The 20,033-nt window shown below is 40.4% G+C and overlaps 1 long non-coding RNA gene across 1 annotated transcript in view; it reads left to right on the forward strand.

Annotated features, from left to right (window-relative positions):
• LOC125455044 (uncharacterized) overlaps positions 1–20,033 on the forward strand; it is a 61,042-nt gene that overhangs the window by 36,470 nt on the left and 4,539 nt on the right. Inside the window, exon 2 of the long non-coding RNA XR_007248132.2 lies at positions 1,635–1,931. This is a non-coding gene — a long non-coding RNA (uncharacterized LOC125455044). The remainder of the gene's footprint in view (positions 1–1,634; positions 1,932–20,033) is intronic.

The raw sequence follows: 20,033 nt of genomic DNA on the forward strand, positions 1-20,033 counted from the left end.
GGCCATGGTCATGTCCTTCCCCCACACTGAGTACAATTTTTAAAAAATATGCAATGTGGTATATATAACCAAAGAAGAAAATAAAATTTGATTCGCACAATCATCAGTGACAATATGGTATGAATGAGATGGCTGGAAGTTGATGTTTATCCATTCAGAATGAACACAAGTTCAAAGAGGCACCAGTTCTGTTGAAAAATATTTAACAAATCCTTTCTGTGTTCACTAAATACATTTTGCATTGAAACACTTCAGTGCACTGCAAATATGTCACTGTCCCTGTGTGTGTCCTGTTCTAGCTTTTTGCTTCCTTAAAATTGAGACAGTGCTCCTTTAACTGCTTTCAAACAGCTGGAGTCTATTGCTATCTGGTAGAAACCGAAAACTTAGTTCTGTAATCTACCAGAAAAAGGGAGAGAATTACAACTCTGGGAAGAATGTTTCTAAAAGGATGAACCATAAGTGGAAGTGTTTAAACTGCTTAGTAAAATTTCAAGAGAACTAGGTGGGACTTTCACCCCTGTTCTCAGACATTTAGTTTAGGTTTTGGATAACTATTGAATTGGCGTTACCAATATGCCGCCACCTTCCCTATTCAGGTAGGTAAATTAAGGAAAATTGGCCACTTAGGAAAACATAAGAACCGGTAACATCAATCAAATGTACCTCCCCATGGTTGATCAAAGAGCAGTGTTAACCAATTTCCGTGGAAATCTGAGGCTGAGTTTGGTGATGCTGTGACTGAAGTCAGAAATGTAAATCCTTAGGATTAAACCCTGCAGGAGAGAGGGAAAGTAATAGAAAACGTCGTAAAAGAACGAAAGAAGTTTAAAAGTCATTAATATTTATGCCACACAGTACTTTTTATATCAAAGTAGAGCTGTGGGATTTAACTCAAGTTTGAAAACTCCAGAAGATAGTCAGGCTTTTGGTCTGAGAATACTTCCAGATGATAGCCTCCAACTGTTTCAGCTTCACACCCACTGCAACATAAGTACAACTGGTGCACAGCAGCATTTTAAAAATTGCCAATTTTCATTCTTTTACCTTTTTATGGTTAGTGACTTTGAACAACTGTTTGGTGATATTAAAAGTTTACTGGCTGCTGGTTAAAATACCATGGTAATAAAAATGACCAATGGAAAACAAAATGCTTTTGCCTCATCACTCAAGAAAGCTTCAGATCAGCACATATTGTATAACCATGTTCAAAAACCATCCACACTAAAAAAAAGTTAGCATTATTAAGGCCTTCAAACAGCCATTTTTGATGAGATTCAGAAGTCTTCGACAATAAAATGCTGATTAAGCACCTCCTTGTTGTAGCTGTCAAGCAATCCTGGGCACAAGTCAGCTAGTTAATCCTCAGACATTCAGTCTTACTTAAGATAATAGGCAAAAGATGAGGCAAAATTGACCCAGAAGTTAAAGGTCATGCCCCCCCCCAGGGGTTTGACCTATTCATTTGTAATCTGCAATGAGTGGTGCTGTCTAAAATACTTCTTCCCCCAGACATCTGCCATTATTCTCCAGAGAGGAGTTAACACAGATTGCCAATATTCATTCCAGAATTCTTATATTGATGGTTGTGTCTTGCTTCAGCTGGCAAATATTTCATTTTGTTCTACTTTTAGGGAAGAGAAGACCCAGAAGTAAAAAGGGAGAACAGGATGGAGGCCATCAAGGCTATGCTTCCATATAAACAATGGCTGACTGTTTCATCATTCCTATGGCTCATTTCCCTCCAACACATCAAAGAAAAGAAAACAAATGCAGGATGCTTACTCCCTTTAAATAATGTTAGGACACACCATCTTTCAAGTCTTCTATTATTTCTGGGACCTTGTACCAATACAGGAATGTTTGCTGTTACAGTCCTTGTCCGGTTCAGCTCATTATTTACTTAAGGGGGAAGTCAACTATAGGAGGAGGTACTTTCAATTTAACATCTTTATACATTTGTTTGTTTTTCATTGTTTTCTTATAAGCATTCTTATTTTGAATAGAGGGCCTTATGTGCAGCAGGCTTCCCCTGAGAGATAAGAATATAGATAGTTCAATCAAAGGAACATGCTGTGTTGACGTGAGGTGAGAGAGAGATGGCCTTGAGGAGTAAGTCCAATTGTCAGTTTCAGTACGGCTCGATCTTACCGTTCAACAACTGGGACTTTCTTTGTAGCACAGCTTTTTATCATAAACAGACAAAATTATGCTCATTAGTGGCAGGAAATTGCAAGGGAATGGGTACAAAATGGGTAAGGTGATCCAGCAGAAAACAATTCTTCAGCACACTGATGCAGCAATTGAACACATTGAACAGCAGTCACAAGATGTAAAACAGTTGGTATGGATAGTGATTAAAATGGCAGGAGAACATTGCTGAGCTTCCAGTACACTTGCTACCCTGGTCTTCACTGCTTCACTCTTTCACTCACTGAAATTCAGTCAGAAAAATGTTTCTTTTCCTGACAGGAGTTGGGGGTCTAATTTAAATAGCAGTCAGGGCAGCCTGGTGACTCAGTGGTTAGCACAGCTGCCCCTCAGCACAGGGGACCCAGATTCAGTGACTGTATGGAGTTTGTACGTTCTCCCTTTATCTGTGTGAGTTTCTGCAGCATGTTCCAATTTCTTCCCAAAGGTGTGCAGTTTAGGTGGATTAGCCATGGTAAATGTGGGATTATGAGGGGTGCAGGTAGGGTGCTATTCAGGCTATTAGTGCTGACTCAATTGGCTGAATGGCATCTATCTGCTCTGTAGGGATTCAAGGTCTAACTGATGTGCTCAAATTTTAACAATTAGCCTCATTAAAGCCCACAGACCCTCTAATTCAAGTCAGTAGGTTTTAATGCAACAATTGGAGTCTTACCTGCTGGCTGGAGTGTGCTCTGGGAATTCTGTCAGGTGAGATGGCACCTGGCCAAAGGGCAGCAGCTGCCATGGAGACCACCACGAGTGGGGGAATGGTGGTAGCTGTCAGCATTGTACCTACCTAAGGCTCAGAATCACCAAAGGATTTGCTTTTTGGACTTTCCTACATTTTGACTCCTCCACTTGATTTTGAGTATCAGCAGCGATGAACAGAAACCTTAAGTGGGTATTAAATTTCCACTTAGGGGCATTCTTGGATTCATACCATGGAGGACCATTCCCAGTGATGTGCTTGGAAGCAAACTGGCTGCCCAGCAACTAGAGGCTTCACAGAGGCAGCCATTATGAAGCAGCTGGTAGTTCAGTAGTGAAAGAGGTTCCATCTCCCAAAGAGGGGCCCACAAACAAGAAAGACCTCACTCATGGACTAAAATGTTTGGCTGAAGAGATTTATGTTGAGGTGCCTCGTGGCAAGCAGCGGCATGGTGGCTCAGTGCTTAACACTACTCCCTCACAGCACCTGGGATCTGGGTCTGATTCCACCCTCAAGCGACTGCCTGTGTGGAGATGGTGCATTCTCCCCGTGTCTGTGTGTGTTTCCTCTGGGTGCTTTCCTTGTACAGTCCAAATATATGCAGGTTAGGTGGACTGGTCATGCTAAATTGTCCCATGGTGTCCAGGGATGTGGAATCTAGGTGGGTTAGCTATGGAAAATGCAGGGTTACAAGGATGTGGTGGGCCTGGGTGGGATGGTCTTCAGAGGGATGATGATGGACCAAATGGCCTGATCCCACACTGTAGGGAATTCTATGATTACTCAGCCTGAGCGGCATCCATAATCTCCCAGTTCAGCTGCCAAACACCCAGGGGTGCAGTTCTCTCATCCTGCAGCATCAGGTGAGAGGTGAGGTGCCACCTCCTTGAAAAATAGCAATACCAGTCTCATTGCTCAAAATTGTATGCTCAGAGTCCCTGTTCACTTTTGATCCTGGTATTCTGATCCATTGACTATGATCTGCCTTTGTCCTATTTCTATAAATCATTCTCCCATGTCCCCCCACTATTACGTAAATCTGCAATTCCTTCAGTCAAGTGACCATAGGAGAGCACCAACATACTCTCCTATCATTCTAAAAGTCCAAGCTTGTTTTTAATAATCTCAAGATATCAAAATGAATCTATGTTGCAGCCACTTTTGGATCACTGGTGTTGTGGTGATGTTTCTAAACAAGGAAACCCAGTCTAATGTTCAATATATTTTTTAAAAGTTAGTCTAATGATGGCCACATTAAGTTATTGTAAAGACCCATCTGTTGCACTAATGTCCTTTCGGGAAGGAAATCTATTGTCTGTAACTGGTCTGGTTTACATGTGACTTCAGACCCACAGCAATGTGGTCGACTCTCAACCATCCTCTGAAATGGCCTACCAAGCCACTCAGTGCAAGGAGCAGTTAAGGACAAACAGTACATACTGGCCCAGCAAGCAACACCCACATCCCACATCCCACAAACAAATAAAAAAAAGCTTTTTTTTGGCACTGTTGCATTCCTTTAAACAAACAATAACAAAAAAATGAAACTGTCAAAACTTATCAAGGTTAATGCTCAGTGCAATCTGTCCAAAGCTAAACATAGTTTTTCCCAGTGGAAATGCATTAAAACAAAGTAGAATGTTTTTGACAAATACTGGCCAACTGAGGGAAACTAAAACCCAGCAGAAAGCTGCGCAGGCTACATCTAATCTGATATGAATGTGTCTGACACACAAGGGGAGTCCTGTTCATTTGGACGGACAGTTAATATTAGGCTGTCTGCCCATGGGCTACAAGTGGTTCACAGGTGTTCTCAAGGATAAACAGCTGCTGTGTGCTGCAATTTGAACAGCACAAAATGGTACTTTGCCTCCAGGTGGGGGAGGGGAAAAACAGCTCCAGCAAGAAACTGGAGACAGTCTGCTTCAGGAATAACACTGTTCAGCAAGATTTTATTGCCTCACCTATTTGCCTCACTGGATTACTTGACCTGACCACTGTGACAAAATCAGATGAATGAAATATACAAGCAAATTATTCAACAATTCCAGCGCTGTGTGTTTGATCTTTTTTTCTATTTCCTGCCAACATCTGCTATTTTAGACAAATGCGTTCTAAACATCTGGAAAAGTCAGAAATTAATCTTTGATCATTTATTTGTAGAAATAAAGTCCAAATTATGAGTGAAATTTGAAGAAGAATGGAAATGAGCAGGGAAAAGGAGAACCTGCATTTTCATATAACACTACCACTGATTTCAGAAGATCCTAAAGTCAATGAAGTACTTTTGCGGTGCAGCCAAGCTAGTTAGGCCCATTCACCCCACATCTAATTTCGCGCCTTTTAACTCGAGTACCCCCATTTGTCACAACTTCACCAACTCGACAGGAGTTGATCACAGCCCCTGGCACCACATCATTGGCAATTTTCTAAACAAGGAAACCAGTCCTTTTCTGTTATCTCTCCTCAATTTTTGAACAGCATGGACTTTTTAACCAAAGGTGCCACTGGCACTGGCAGCTCTCTGAGACATTAAACCGCAGTTGTTTTCATCTTCATCATTACAGCTTTCACAAAGCTCTGCACTCTCTTATTTTCAGCTAATGTCTACACATGTACTTCCCTTCAGGAACTGCAGAATAGTGAACAAGAGTGAGAGTACTGACTTTATCCTGTACTCCATGGGGAATGAGTTGACTCCTAGCATTTTTAGAATTCACATCTGAGTAACTTGTAACAGGCAATAAAGTGGTAGAGGCTGGTACAATTACACCATTTAAAAGGCACCTGGATGGGTATATGAATAGGAAAGGTTCAGAGGGATATGGCTAAATGCTGGCAAATGCACCTCGGTCAGATTGGGATGTCCGGCCTGTGCAGACAAGTTAGACCAAGGAGTCTGTTTCCATACTGTATGACTCTATTGGATAAACATATGGATGGTGGATAATAATGCAATAGTGTAGGTTAGATGGGCTTCAGTTTGGTTTCACAGGTCGGCGCAACATCGAGAGCCAAAGGGCCTGTACAGCGCTGTAGTGTTCTGTGTTCTATGTTCTATGACTGTATGAGCACAGCACAGAAGGTAGCTAACCAATCCATCAAGTCCATGCTGACACTCTGCAAGAGTAACTCAATTGGTTCCTCTGCCCATCCTTTCGCCTAAGCACTGCAAACTCTTTCACTTCTAGTTCTTATCCAAACCACATTTAAAAGCAATGATTGAATTGGCCTTCAGCTCCTTTAAGGCAGTGTATTCACAATCATAACCATTTGGTGTGTAAGAAGATTACCACATGGCACTTTTGTTTTATTTTGTCAATCCTCTTAGAGCTGTATCCTTTGGTTCTCAAGCATTCTGACATCAGGAACAGTTTGTCTCTTTCTACATTATCTGAACATCTTAAGAAAATCACCCTTTAGCCTTCTCTTCTCCAGGATCAACCCCAACATTTACAATCTACCGATGTAACTGGGGTCCTTAATTTTGGGAACCATTCTCAAATATTTAATTGCAGCTTTTATAAAGTCTTCACATACTTCCAAAAATGGAATGCCCAGAATTGGCATAATCTCTTTAGCTTCTTTGTTGAGTATTTCATGCCTCTGTTTATAAAATTCAGCATTCAATTTGGATTTTTGAGCCAGTTTCTCCGCCTGCTTTATCAACTTCAACTATTTGTGTACATGCTCTACATCCAAGATCTCTCCATTTCTGTGCCACCTCTAGAGTTGTACTTGTTACTGTGCATTGTCCTCCCTCCTTCTTTCCACCAAAACCTATCACTTCACACTTCTCAGCATTTTAAGTTCATCTGTCACGTTTCTGTGTGCCAATCTTATTTTGAACTTTTGAAGTCTGTCATTATCCTCCTCTCAACTGACCCTTCCAACCCTTAATTGTCGGGGGAGAGATGGGAAGGTGACCCTCCAGTCCACAACCTCCGACTCCATTACATTGCCCCCATATGCCTCTCGGAGCCTCGATGAGGAGAAAGTTGTATTCCAGCTCTAGTATCCAGAAATATTTAGTACCACTGTCCGTTTCTTGATCCTGGAACTTCTGTTATTTAAAGCTTCATTGATGCTACTATGGTGCCTTTAATACATGGGCTATGAGAGGCAATGCTGTGACTAATACGTTGTTATTTGATCAATCACTTTGTAAATAATGATTCTTGTGAGATGCCCAATGTAGGCAAACAGTGAAGCTTAATCTAAATTTGATGGATTAAAACATATCCCAGCAACTTTTAAGATGCAAATTTATATCACTATGCTTCTTTTCAGCATTATTCATATTTTTCTACAATAAGAATGACATACCTGCTGGAATTCAATGTAGGCTTTAGCCCACCATCAAAAAACCTGCTCCCAGGGGCACTTGACACTATTTCAGTGCAAACAGGTAAATGAGTTAGCGGCAATGGGCTAGATTAGGATTAAAACCCCCACCCCAGTTACTTTCACCAAGGATTAATGCTAAATCCCGAGAGGCAGGTGAGTGAGGGTAGTTTGAGAGCCAAAGGGAGAAGGTTACTGGCTAGGAGAGTCCAATGCAAGGGAAGGGTTTGGTTCTCAGTGGACACTCCCTTTCTCGATGTCAACATAGTCAATTGAGCGCTAAATGCTTTTGAAAGGGGGCACATTGCACACAGGCTCCTCTTCACTGGTCAGATGACATATGTAAATTCAGCAGAGCCCCTAAATCACCACTGAATTTCTGTGAGATCAGAGATAATCATCTTTAAGTAGTTCAATTTATCGAGGCCATTTAGCCTCAGTGGGTCAGAGCCTCATGTCTGTCTATTACCACCACTGATTAAAAGGGGTGGGTCAGTTTTCCTGAAGATGGGAGTGGGATGCACAGTCGCCAATTGACTACGCAAGTCATTCTGACACCAAAGCCACTCTGAGTAGCTCCATTAAATCTCGATTACCAGCCCCATCATCCTTATCTGTCATACTTAAATACGCTTAAACCCTTACTTATTGAGCTTTGACTCTTCCTTGATCCAGCACATGTCTCTGTTCCCATCATCACCAACTGCCTTAGATCTTTCCAATCCAGATTGATTTTGTTTTTAATCCTGTCCTCATAGATAGAGAAGAAGTCTCTAGTAGCATCCCAGGCCATGAACAGGCAACAAGCTATTGAGTTAGATGCTTAATCATGATTGTAATGAGCAGGAGAAGGCTCGAAGAATCAAATGGCTTATTCTTGCTCCTATTTTCTATGTTTCTATGTCAAGTTTAAGTTAGTGTTCGCGGTAAAATGTGGGAAGAATGAGCAGCAGGTCTATTTACACAGTGGAAAGCATTGAACTTGAATAATTTTAACCTTTTTTTGAAGTTCGAAATTACAATGCTGATAGAATTGTGTTTATCAGATGTTGATTTACGGGTGTGAGGGTGGGCTGTATTGTTACACTTGTTGGCACTGTTGGAGTTTTGTGCAAGCTGTTATGTCAGTTGATTTTTGCTGTTTCATGGTGCTGTGGATTGAGTGAAGGGTTATAGTTTGTAAGTCCTATTTGTGCAGATGAAACAGGGAACTGTGGTTTCAGTCAACTGTTGCTGTGTGGTGTAGGATAAGGAGTTGGATTGATAGAAGGAGATCGTTGACAGTTGCTTTCCCTGATGTTCGGGATTTGAATTGGGTGTAGATAAGAACCCATGATGTAATGAAAGGTGGTTTGTTAGTAAAAGATAGTGACCACTGTCTCCCATCTGATCTCATGATTCTTTATTTTAACGTTAAGTGGGTAAAGTTGCTTTATTTTGCCCAATAACTTAGCTACCTATGACTCTGATCAGCCACAATTCTCAAATAATTTATAGCTGAGCAAGTTATCTTAAACTTCGTAAATCCTTGACTTTTATAATTTACTGCTGGCTAACTAAACAGTCCCTTATTTTAATTTTTTTTATCTGCATCTCTTGTTTTTCTTCATTAATTCACCAAAGTTTCTCCATAAACTATCTGCGCATCCAATATCCACTCATGCTACATCAATTATTTCCACTGAAACACCTATAATTATCCTCCTCTTACTATCTCTCATCTTTCCTTATATTATAGGTTCTTGTCCATCATGAGGCATCATAGGTGCTGTAGATACAGGTCTTTCTGTTACTAACATGCTTGTTAAAAATAAAACTCTCTGCTGAAGGCAGTCTTTACTCCTCTTTTGAAATTTAATCCAAATTCCTGTCCAGCAGAAGTTTTCCCATAGGCCGATGGATAGCTATAACACCTGATGTGAACCTGAGTTAGAGGTCTGCAAGATCATATGTTTGTTCCCTGTTCCGTGTTCAGTGTTCAATTTACTGATCTCGGTGGTAGTAGTGGTTTCAGTGTCACAGAGTTAGCAAGGGTAAATTTAGTCACATTTCTCACTGGTTGCTGGTTTGTGAGCTTAATGGAAAGCACATGTCTTTAGAAGACAGGTGAGAACAGGATTTGACTCAGCTGTGATACTCTCCCAGCCTTGCCATGTTTCTTTTGCATCTGTGATCTTGGGTGTGTCTTTTTGAACTGCATTCGCAAAAGGGTTAAAGCTTGCTGAACGGCCTTAGGATTTAACAATGGGCATTTTATAAAACAGATTAATTAATAGTTTCCTAGTCCTTAACACATGTGTGACGTACATGAAGGGTTGCTCAAGTCAATTTATAACAGCTGACAATGACTTGATATGCTTAAATTACATCTTGCATTACGGTTTTAATTTGGTGTTGCAACAAGATTATACACCGCACCAGTCTGAGTATTAGGGAGTAAACTAAAGCTTAAAGCAAAGGTGTGGCAATTATAAGTAAAATAACAGCAGGGAATGTTTTTACAAGCGGTATCAACTTTGCTATTTTACTCTTTATCTATGATAAGGATGTCAATTTAATAAAAAGCCATACTCTCGGGTCTGGATATTTCCAATACAGGGGGCCTCATTGTCATTTCAAAAACAATGAATGAGCCTGGAAACCACAGACTCCATTCCTGAGAGTGGCACTTCCTATTTTCCGGAGATGCAGGAACGAGAGAGAGTGCAGGACAGAGAGAGAGATAGGGAGCGGAGGAGAGAGTGTGAGGGAGAGAGTGGAGGAGAAAGAGAGAGAGCAGGAGTGGTGGAGAGAGAGGGAGAGAGAGAGATGGGTTGGGTGGTTGGAATTTGTACACGCACAGTTTGCAGAAGGAGATGGCCATTTAAGTCATTTGTTATATTCAGCCAGTCAAACTTAGGTAGCCCAGGAAAGTAAAACTCAAAATGTGCAAAAGAAACCTGGTGGGACCATTCTTGACTTCATGTGATTCTTTGAATTGCTAGAGTATTCCTTTGGAGAGCTAAGGTACCCCCTTCATATGGTCCCAGAATATCTTTGGGGGATATTAGATGCCATTGTTGTTGGGACAGATGGGTGAAATTGTAAAGGTCTCTTTTGGAATAGTTATAAAGGAAGGCATAAATACACATAAGCTCATTAACTGTACTGCTCCTTAGAATTGTTAACAAATCGGTCAAAAATCAAAGATCAGGAATGTGAACAGTACCTGTAAAGAAGACCTGTTGAAAGAATCCAATAAGGGAGCTATCAAAAGTTCAAGAGACTCTGTCAAAGGGAAAGGTCAAAAGTATCAACAGAACCTTCAGCGGTAATGGTCAATGTGAGTTGTTAAGTTGTCAAGGCACTTAAAAATCCTGTTCTTTAAACATTTCAAAAAATAGCTGGAGTGCTACAAAATCATAGTTTTCTATCATATGCTGTCTTTTGCCATAAGCCTCAAGTGTTCTGTTACTGGATTACTGCTGCATGACTGATTTCACAGCCATCAATTATCTCAGAAGGGTGTTTGCCATTTCAGTTTTATTCATAGCTCCACTTACATTCGTACTTATTTTTGTGTCATCTGCAAACCTGACTACGGTACATTTACTTATTGTTCCCAAGTCATTAAGTTATAGTGCAAATAGTCATGGACTGAGTACCGATCCCTATGATTCACAGATTGGCATGAAAGTTAGCTGCAGGTTGTCTAAAAAGGCAATGATGCCAGACACAGATAAACACAAGTGAACTGTATTTCTGGGAACTGCTTTTGGGCAAAAAGAGAGAATGACAGATTCATAACAGCAGAACTAGAAGGCTTGCTATCTATCCCTATTTTTCTCTCAGTCTCTTGCTCTTCATTTTTGTAGTAGATACTCTGCCTTTTTTTAAAAATTGGTAGTGTATATGTTTGATGTTACATTTCATTATTTTTATCAGAATAATTAAGCAGCGAAACTCCTTTTCTTTCGTTCAAGGTAATCTTGCAATTGGCTTGTCCATTTTTGAACTGGTGAACTGTGTTTAATTGAGATGTAGCTGCATGATGAAAAAAGTTACCAAATCTTTGTTGTGGCCAGTCAAGGGAGTTAAAAGAAGGGGAGCTGACCCATTCTCCTCACATGTTCATATGTAAACATTAGCATAAACCAAGGATAAACATCAATTCTAAAATTTTCCTGTTTATTTCTGGTCTCCAAAATATGCAGTTTTCCTTTGTTTCCAGAAAAACAGAATATTCTAGTTGCTAAAAGACAATACTATAGACCTGTGAGTTGGACCTGTCATGGATAAATTGTTGGACGTGATTCTAAAAGATAAGATTTACATGCATTTGGAAAGGCAAGAATTGATTAGGAATAATTAGCATGGTTTCGTATGAGGGAAATCATGTCTCACAAATTTGATTGAACGTTTTAATAAAGTAATCAAAAAGATTGATGAGGGCAGAGCAGTGGACATTGTTTACCTGGACTTTGGTAAAGCTTTTGACAAGGCTCCACATAGTAGACTAATTAGAAAAGTAGTAAATTAGTAAATTAGATGGGATTCAGGGTGAGCTTGCCAATTGGATACAGAATTAGCTTGATGGTACAAAAGGTGATGGTGGAGGGTTGATTTTTGAACTGGAGGCCCAAGGCCCATGGTTGTTCCACAGGGATCAGATTATTTTTGTTTGTCATTTATATAAATGATCTGGATGAGACTGTAAGAGGCATGTTTAGTAAGTTTGCAGATGGCACCAACGTGGGTGGTGTGGTGGACAGTGAAGGTTATCTAAGGTTACAAAGCAATCTTGTTCAATTGGGTCAATGGGCTGAGGAGTGGCAGAAGGAGTATAATTTGGACAAATGTGAGGTATTGCATTTTGCTAATACAAACAAGGGCAGGACTTAATGGTAGGGTCCTAGGTAGTGTTGCAGAGCAAAGAGATCTAGAGGTTCAGGTGCATAATTCTTTGAAATTTGCATCACAGATAGACAGGGTGACTATGAAGGAATTTCGCACACTTACCTTCATTGCTCAGACTTCTGAGTTGGGTGGTCATGTTGAGGTTGTACAGGACGTTGGTGAGGCCTCTTCTGGAGTACTGTGCGCCGTTCTGTTCACCCCGATATAGGAAGGATATTGTTAAACAGGAGAAGGTTCAGAAAATATTTACTAGGATGTTGCTGGGAATGGAGGGCTTGAGACATAAAAAGAGATTTGAAAGGATGGGACTTTTTCTCTTGAGTGTCACAGGTTGAGGGATAACCTTATTGAGGTGTATAAAATCATGAAGTACACAAGTAAGGTGAAACAACAAATGTATTTTCAGTAGGGTGAGGGATATAGTGGGCATTTTTTTGAGGAGAGAGGAGAAAGACTTTAAAAGGACTTGAAGCGCAACTTGCTTAAAAAAAGAGAGTGATTCGTGTGTAGACTGAACTGCCGGAGAATTTGGTGGATTTTGCAACATTTAAAAAGATATTTGGATAGATCCGTGAATGGGAAATGTTTGGAAGGATATGGGCCAAGCGCCTGCAGGTGGGACTAGTTAAGTTTGGGAACATGGTCAGCATGGACTATTTGGACTGAAGGGCCTGTCTCAATGCTGTATGACTCTATCACTGCACTCAACAGAGCTTTCGTCCACAAGGTGACCAGTAATCTGTATTTTTTTCTTTCCAGTGTATTCTTAAATGTGAATCTTGAATTTTACAAATAACTAGTTTGCCAACTGCTAGATGTATTAATATAAGTTAGATGTTTCTTCTTATATTATGAATGGTCCTTTCAGATCTATCTCACTGTATTAACCATTCTCAACTCCTCTGATTATGTCACTGTGTTGTTATGGTAAACTAAATGCATTCAATAAGAGCAGTTAAGGAAAACATGCTTCTTCTCTCTGCAACGTCAGTAAAAGGCTATTCATTAAACTTAATTGTTAACAAGAGTCACTTATTTACTTTCCATATGGAGAAAGGAAAATTAAAAGTCATTCTTCAGTACTGAGAGCTAATGATCTGCACAGAGGATGGGGATAATTCCAGATACAGCATGATTTAAGAAACGCGAAGAAGACCAAATAGTTTGAAAGATCTTGTTACTTCAGTGAAAATTAACATTTCTATTGAAATTATGCCATGCATCAGATGGGAAATTCTTGTGTCAACATGCCATGAGTCAGTAAACAAAACTACTATCACAATGGTAATGATACTCATGCTGTGGGTTCATACATACATAAATCTGTTTTAGATGCACAGGCATGTTATTGAGCACAGGCAAGACACCTAGCAGACTAAAGACTGTGATAAACCAACAGAAATTACAAGTTACCTTTCTTGAATTGCTCCTCAGCACAATTCCTTGGCATACAACCAGGGTGGTATTCCAGATGACTCTTTTGAATTTCTAAACACAATGTCACTCATAGCCTAGCAAACTAGACAAAAAGATTTCTGTTAAAATTATGGTTTTACTTCTTCATTCTAGAGTAAATGTCGGCTTCCCACTTGGCTCAACTGTTTCAGAGATACAAGGTTGGTCCCAGCTTCTGTACTGAGTTGAACTGCATGCCAGTTTAATGAATTCACAAATTGTCATTGATATCCCTTCATTAGAGAGGGAAATTCACCCACAATTGACTCATTGGAATGAAAATTAAACAATGCCATGCGAAAAAGAAAAGTGACCAGCATCCCCATGGATTTAGAGTATAACTAAGAATCAGTAGCCTCAACATGTGGGAGGAAAGGGATACAAAAAACATTCAAAGCGTACACATTTCAAGTTAATAGCTAGTAGCATTTCAGCTGCCAGGTGGGTGATACTGACTCTGAAGATATTTTTACGCTGGTTGAATTCTTGAAGACTGACATCTGTGACCTAGCACCTGACAAAATCCATCTTGCTTATCCTGCCTGCAGAACTGTAGAGCAACAGGAAGAAAATGGCCTAAGATTAGATGTGTTAATGGAGTCAGATCCAGTAGTGTATGTGAGTATATATATTGTGTGAGCCAGTATTGTGACATCCATCTTGAAGAATTTACTGTTGCTCCCCGGTCATTATTCTACTTGTGCTTTCTGTATATTGGTCAGATGTAAAATGATTTCAGCACTCAGTGGATTTTATCAGTTTTTTTTAAAGCAGAAATTACAATATCAAAACAGGCTTACGCACTTTAGCCCAGTCTGTGTGGGTGGGTAGGTGAATTTATAGCCCATGATCAGCCGTGATCATATCAAACCGTGGTACAAGCCTGAGAGAAGATGCAGTCTATTCCTGCTCCTATTTCTTATGTTCTTAACTTCTTATGTCTTAATCCATAATAGTCCCAATGCAAGTAACCTTCTGAATTCCATGTGTCTGCCTCTTTTCATACCTTTTAATTTTCTTTACTTTTGACCATCTATCTATTTATTCTTAAATATTAGCAAGATCTCTGCTTTAATCACTAGCATCCCCTGGCTTCACAACCTTCAGTGCAAATAAGGTTTCACCTGTTCTCTGCCCTAAGTTATTTTCATTTAATCACATATCCTAATCCTCTTGCTTTTAGACCTCTCAATCTTTAGAAACAAACTGTTTCTACCTAATCTGTTCCATCGTTATCAAAACATCTCATAATCTCTTTCGTTCTAATGAGAAAAGCTCCTAACATGACAATCTTTGTATTTCGTATCAGACAGCATCCTGGGAACCATTTCCTTTGTCTGAATACTCTGCCCTTAGATCATAGAATATTACAGCACAGTAACAGGCTGTTCAGCACACCATGTCTGTGCTGACCACCATAGCATTATAAACTAATCCCATCTGCCTGCATATGGTCCCTGCCTGTTTAGGCATCTGTCTAAATGCCTCTTAAACTTTACTAATGTATCTGTTTCTACCAACACCCCTGGCTGCATGTTCCAGGCACTTACCAGCATCTGTGTAAAAAAAATTGCCTTCCACATCTCCCTTAAACATTTTCCTCTCACCTTTAACCTATGCCCCCTAGTATTTAACATTTCCACCCTGGGAAAAAGACTCCAAAAATCCACCCTACCCATGCCCCTCATTATTTTATATACCTCTTCCCTGAAGTGTACAAAATAGTATAACCATGGATTTATAAAGGTTTTATTTGTATTCAGCGTTATGCCTCAATTATTGTGCAATATATCTGTCTTTGTAAAACCCATGATTCCATTGTGTTTTCCTATTTCTTAAGTCTCATTCACTTGTCAATGCTCCTTTTATTTTTTTTGTGAATGTGAACTCCCAAATATTCACATTCATCCACTTCATTCAGCCTCTCTCCACAGATACTGTTAGATTTGTAAAGTTTCTCCAGAACTTTCTGTTCTCGTTTCAGATTTCCAGAAGCTGCAGTATTTTGGTTTTAGCAGTTAGCTTTCTCTAACTCCATTATATCCATATTCCTCTGTGCTTTGCTCCTCAGCATTATTTACTGTACCTATTATTTGGAACCAAAGGCCATTTAACCCCTGTCTGCCCAGCCTTATATCTAAGGCATTGAGGCCCAAAACAAAACCCCACAGCCAGTTTCAACCATTCTACAACTATTCTCAGTTTCCTCCATTTTGATCAGATTTAATCTGATCAATCGCCCTACTCCTAATTCCAAACCCATTCATCTTCTCCAACAGTCTTCTGGATAGTCCCATGCTGAGGGTTTTCGGAGAATTCAAGTACATGACACCTGTCGATTTCCCCCATTTAGTGCACATGTAATTTCTCCAAAGAGTTTTGCCAAACCTGCTCTTCCTCTTTGGAGGCGGTGCTCATTGCTTTGGAGTTATTTTGTCTTCACCTAAAAATTAAATTTCCTCTTTAGTTGAAGACTCCCAAATTTTCCCTATCACTAAAAACAATTGAGCTCCTTAAGTTAGTTTTGTCACTCATTTTGGAAATGGTGTTTGGTCGCTTTACATTTCTCGAGTACACATCCATTCTCAAACGTCTCTGAAATATAGTTCTTCAGGCCTCCTCTATTCCTCCCCCATTTTCATTGGGATCAAATGTAATCTGTCTGATCCTGGCAATTTATTCTGCCTTAGCTTATTGAACTTCACTTCAGGGGAGATGGTGGTGTAATGGTAACTTCACCGGTCTAGTGATCCAAAGCCTTATGCTGATGTTCAGGAATCAGGGATTCAAATCCCATGAGGGCAGATAGTTAAAATTTGAATTCAAAAGTTATGTGGAATTCAAAACCAGTCAAATGGTCATCTAATAGTCATTGCTGAGAATTGTACAATACTGTCTGGTTTACTAATGTCTTGCCCTTTAGGAAGAAAATCTGGCATTCTTACCTTGCCAACATGTGGTTACAGATCACAGCAAACGTGGTGGACTCTTACCACCTTCTGGGCAATAAATGTTGACTTTTATCAGCTTCATCCACATCCCATGAATATTTTTTTAAAAGTATATTTTTTTCATTTCACTTTTCTTGTAGTGTTTCTAATGAGCCCAGCCAGGTGGGTCTTATAAAATATGAATTCCCTGATTGGGACTGTTAATCTGGTCCAATCAGGGATCCCTGGCTGACAGATATAAACAGGAGTGTCAGAGATCCGATTCACTCTGAGAGCTGGCTCTGAGGGAGTTCTATCAGTGTCAAGGACTTTCCACATGTAAATAAAGGGTGACTCGGTGATGGGACACCAACCTCCTTGGAGTTATTTCAATTGTAATGTCTCACCTTGGTTTTAACTAGTGCAGGGTTTACTTCTTGCAAGTCCAGGGGAGATGTGGTTTCTGTTGAAAAAAGAACATGTATGATAATCGATATTTTCTTCTTTAATCCAGAAAATCCATAGATTTAAAACTCATGGCACCGTTAAGGCATCCATCCCAAAAAGGAAATGACTACATGCATTTTATTGACGTGAACCTATTTTCCTTCTTTTAGAATATTCCCTGATCTTAAAACTGCATGTTTACGTGATTCATTCCACATTACAGTGATACTGTTGGTTCCAACATGAAATGTTGTCCATGTTTATGGTGTGTGGTGAACGGAAAGATGGAGCATACAGAAGAAGAAAAAATAGGAAGATGAAATATCTCTTTCTAACAATGAATCTTCTGTATATAATTTACTGACATCATCCAAAGCTACATATCAGAATAATTCTTCATAAGGCAAAGCAACAATATTAAAGGTTGATCTTTTTTCTCTTCTGCACTACCCCAGCTACAGCACAGTGATAATCATAATAATTGTTTTCATTCATTTTGAGGGATGTGGGCATCACTGGCTCGCCAGCATTTCTTGCCCATTCTTAGTTGCCCTTGAGAAGGTGGTGGTGAGCTGCCTTCTTTGAACTGCAGCAGACCATCTGCAGTGGGTTGACCCACAAGGCCATTAAGGAGGGAATTCCAGTGTTTTGACCCAGCGACAGTGAAGGAAGTCAGAATGATGAGCGACTTAGATGGGAACTTGAAGATGGTGGTGTTCCATATATCAGTTGCCCTCGTCCTTCTAGATGGAAGGGGTTGTGGGCTTGGAAGGTGCTGTCTCAGGATCTTTGGATGAATTTCTGCACTGCATCTTGTAGATAGTTCACACCACTGTGACTGAGAGTCTGTGCTGAAGGGAGTGAATGCTTATAGATGCAGTGCCAATCAAGTGGGCTGCTTTGTCGTGGATGGTGCCAAGCTTCTTGAGTGCTGTTGGGGCTGCTCTCATCCAGGCAAGTGGGGAGTATTCCATCACACTCTTGACTTGTGTATTGTAGATGGTGGACAGACTTTGAGGAGTCAGGAGATGAATTGCTTGCCACAGTATCCCTAGCCTCTGACCTGCTCTTGGAGCCACTGTGTTTACGTGGTGAGTCCAGTTGAGTTTCTGGTCAATGGTAGTTGATAGTGGGAAATTCAATGATGGAAACACAATTGAATGCCAAGCGGTGGTATTTAGGTTATCTCTTACTGGTGATGGTCATAGCCTGCCATTTGTGTGGCGTGAATGTTACTTCCCACTTGTCAGCAATAGCCTGGATATTGTCCAGATCTTGTTGCATGTGGATATGGACTGCTTCAATATCTGAGGAATCATGAATGGTGCTGAACGTTGTGCAATCATCGGTGAACATCTCCACTTCTGACCTTATGATGGAGGGAAGGCCATTGATGAAGCAGCTGAAGATGGTTGGGTCGAAGGCGCTACATTCCTGCAGTAATATCCTGGAGCTGAGTTGATTGATGTCCAAAAACCACAACAGTCTTCCTTACGTATCAGGTATGATTCCAACAACCCCTGACACTCATTGATTCCAGTTTAGGGCTACTTGTTGCCACACCTGGTTGAATGCTGCCTTGATGTCAAAGGCTGTCACTGTCACCCCACCCTTGGAATTCAGCTCTTTTGTCCACATTAACAAGGTTAGGAGATGAGTGGCCCTGGCGGAACCCAAACTGGGCATCACTGAGCTGATTATTGCTGAGCAGGTGCTGCTTGATAGCACTGTTGATAACACCTTCCGTCACTTTATGGAAAGTCATAAGGTTTGCAAAACGCCAGGTGTCTTCAGCTTGGGCTAGCAAAAGATGACACTGCGATGCCAAATTATGCCAACAAAGAATACATCTTCAGGAATCCACCTCGTAACAATAGGCAAAGGGATGGATTCCTTAAAGAAAAGTCCCCTTTGCCTATTGTTATGAGGTGGATTCCTTTAAGAAGTGAATTTCTAAAAATACAGCAGAAACATCTTCTGCCCATTGCCTGCAGAGATGTATTGAATCCTCCTGATACTCCAGTCAATAGGATTTTGAGGCAACGATTATTAATGAGCTTTGGACAAAGTTGAGTAGAAAATCCAAAGTGGTTCAGTGCGTTACTTACAAAAGTGAATGGTGACTTTGTTTTTCTTCATGTTTGAAAGGTGAGTAACGAAATGACTTCATTCCATGGGAATGACTATGAGGACATTTTATTCATATGCACAGTGATGAGATGACACACAGCTGGTGCACTCAGTGAGGAGGTGAACTGTCTGCAGTGGAAGCAAGAGGCAGCTAAAATGAGTGATGTTCATTGATTTTGGAAGCTTTCAAAAGGAGGCTTAGTGGTAAAGATTGTATCAGTATAACTGGTGCTAACAGTGTTGCTCTCAGGGAGGTTAATATAAATTATCTCCTATCTGCTGAGATTAGAGACTTTGAAAGCTTTGTGTTCAAATGTGGATGAAACCACAGCACTGTAGAAGAGAACAGAGAGAAAGGAAAAAAGCAGGCAGGCATGTTATTGCTGTAAACTATCTACTGATGATGCTCATATGAATGTCAGGTGAGGACAAGACCAAGGAGTTATGATAACCCCGACTGGCAAGACAGCCTGTTGATAGTCACTGTCAAGGCTCAGACTGAGGTACCATGGGCTGTCAGCACTGTTGGAGCAGAGCACTGGTGTCAGGAGAGAAGAGAGAGCGCCTTTTTTTCAAAGACTTGCTCTACAGTCACTGTTATGAATGTGAGGATTTTATATGAACTGTTACATGATCTTAAGAGTCAAAATGTGCTCCTTTCAGAAACAATCAATCTCAAACAAACTATTGATATGCAATCCACACACACATGAGACACATTTCCATGCATGTCAATTCCCTAGGTTCCAACAGGGCCTGCTCTGATATCCATTCCCTTGACATATCTTAAACAGACAGATGACAGTTAGTGTTTAACAGATGTCAGCCATCGACTCCAGATCACCCAAAGCTCAGCAATTAAGTACCGGAATCAGCATTTCAAAGCACCTCGTAAGCATAACACAGATATCCATTAAATTAATATGTTT

The sequence above is a fragment of the Stegostoma tigrinum genome, chromosome 9 (assembly GCF_030684315.1).
Source record: "Stegostoma tigrinum isolate sSteTig4 chromosome 9, sSteTig4.hap1, whole genome shotgun sequence".
NCBI lineage: Eukaryota > Metazoa > Chordata > Chondrichthyes > Orectolobiformes > Stegostomatidae > Stegostoma > Stegostoma tigrinum.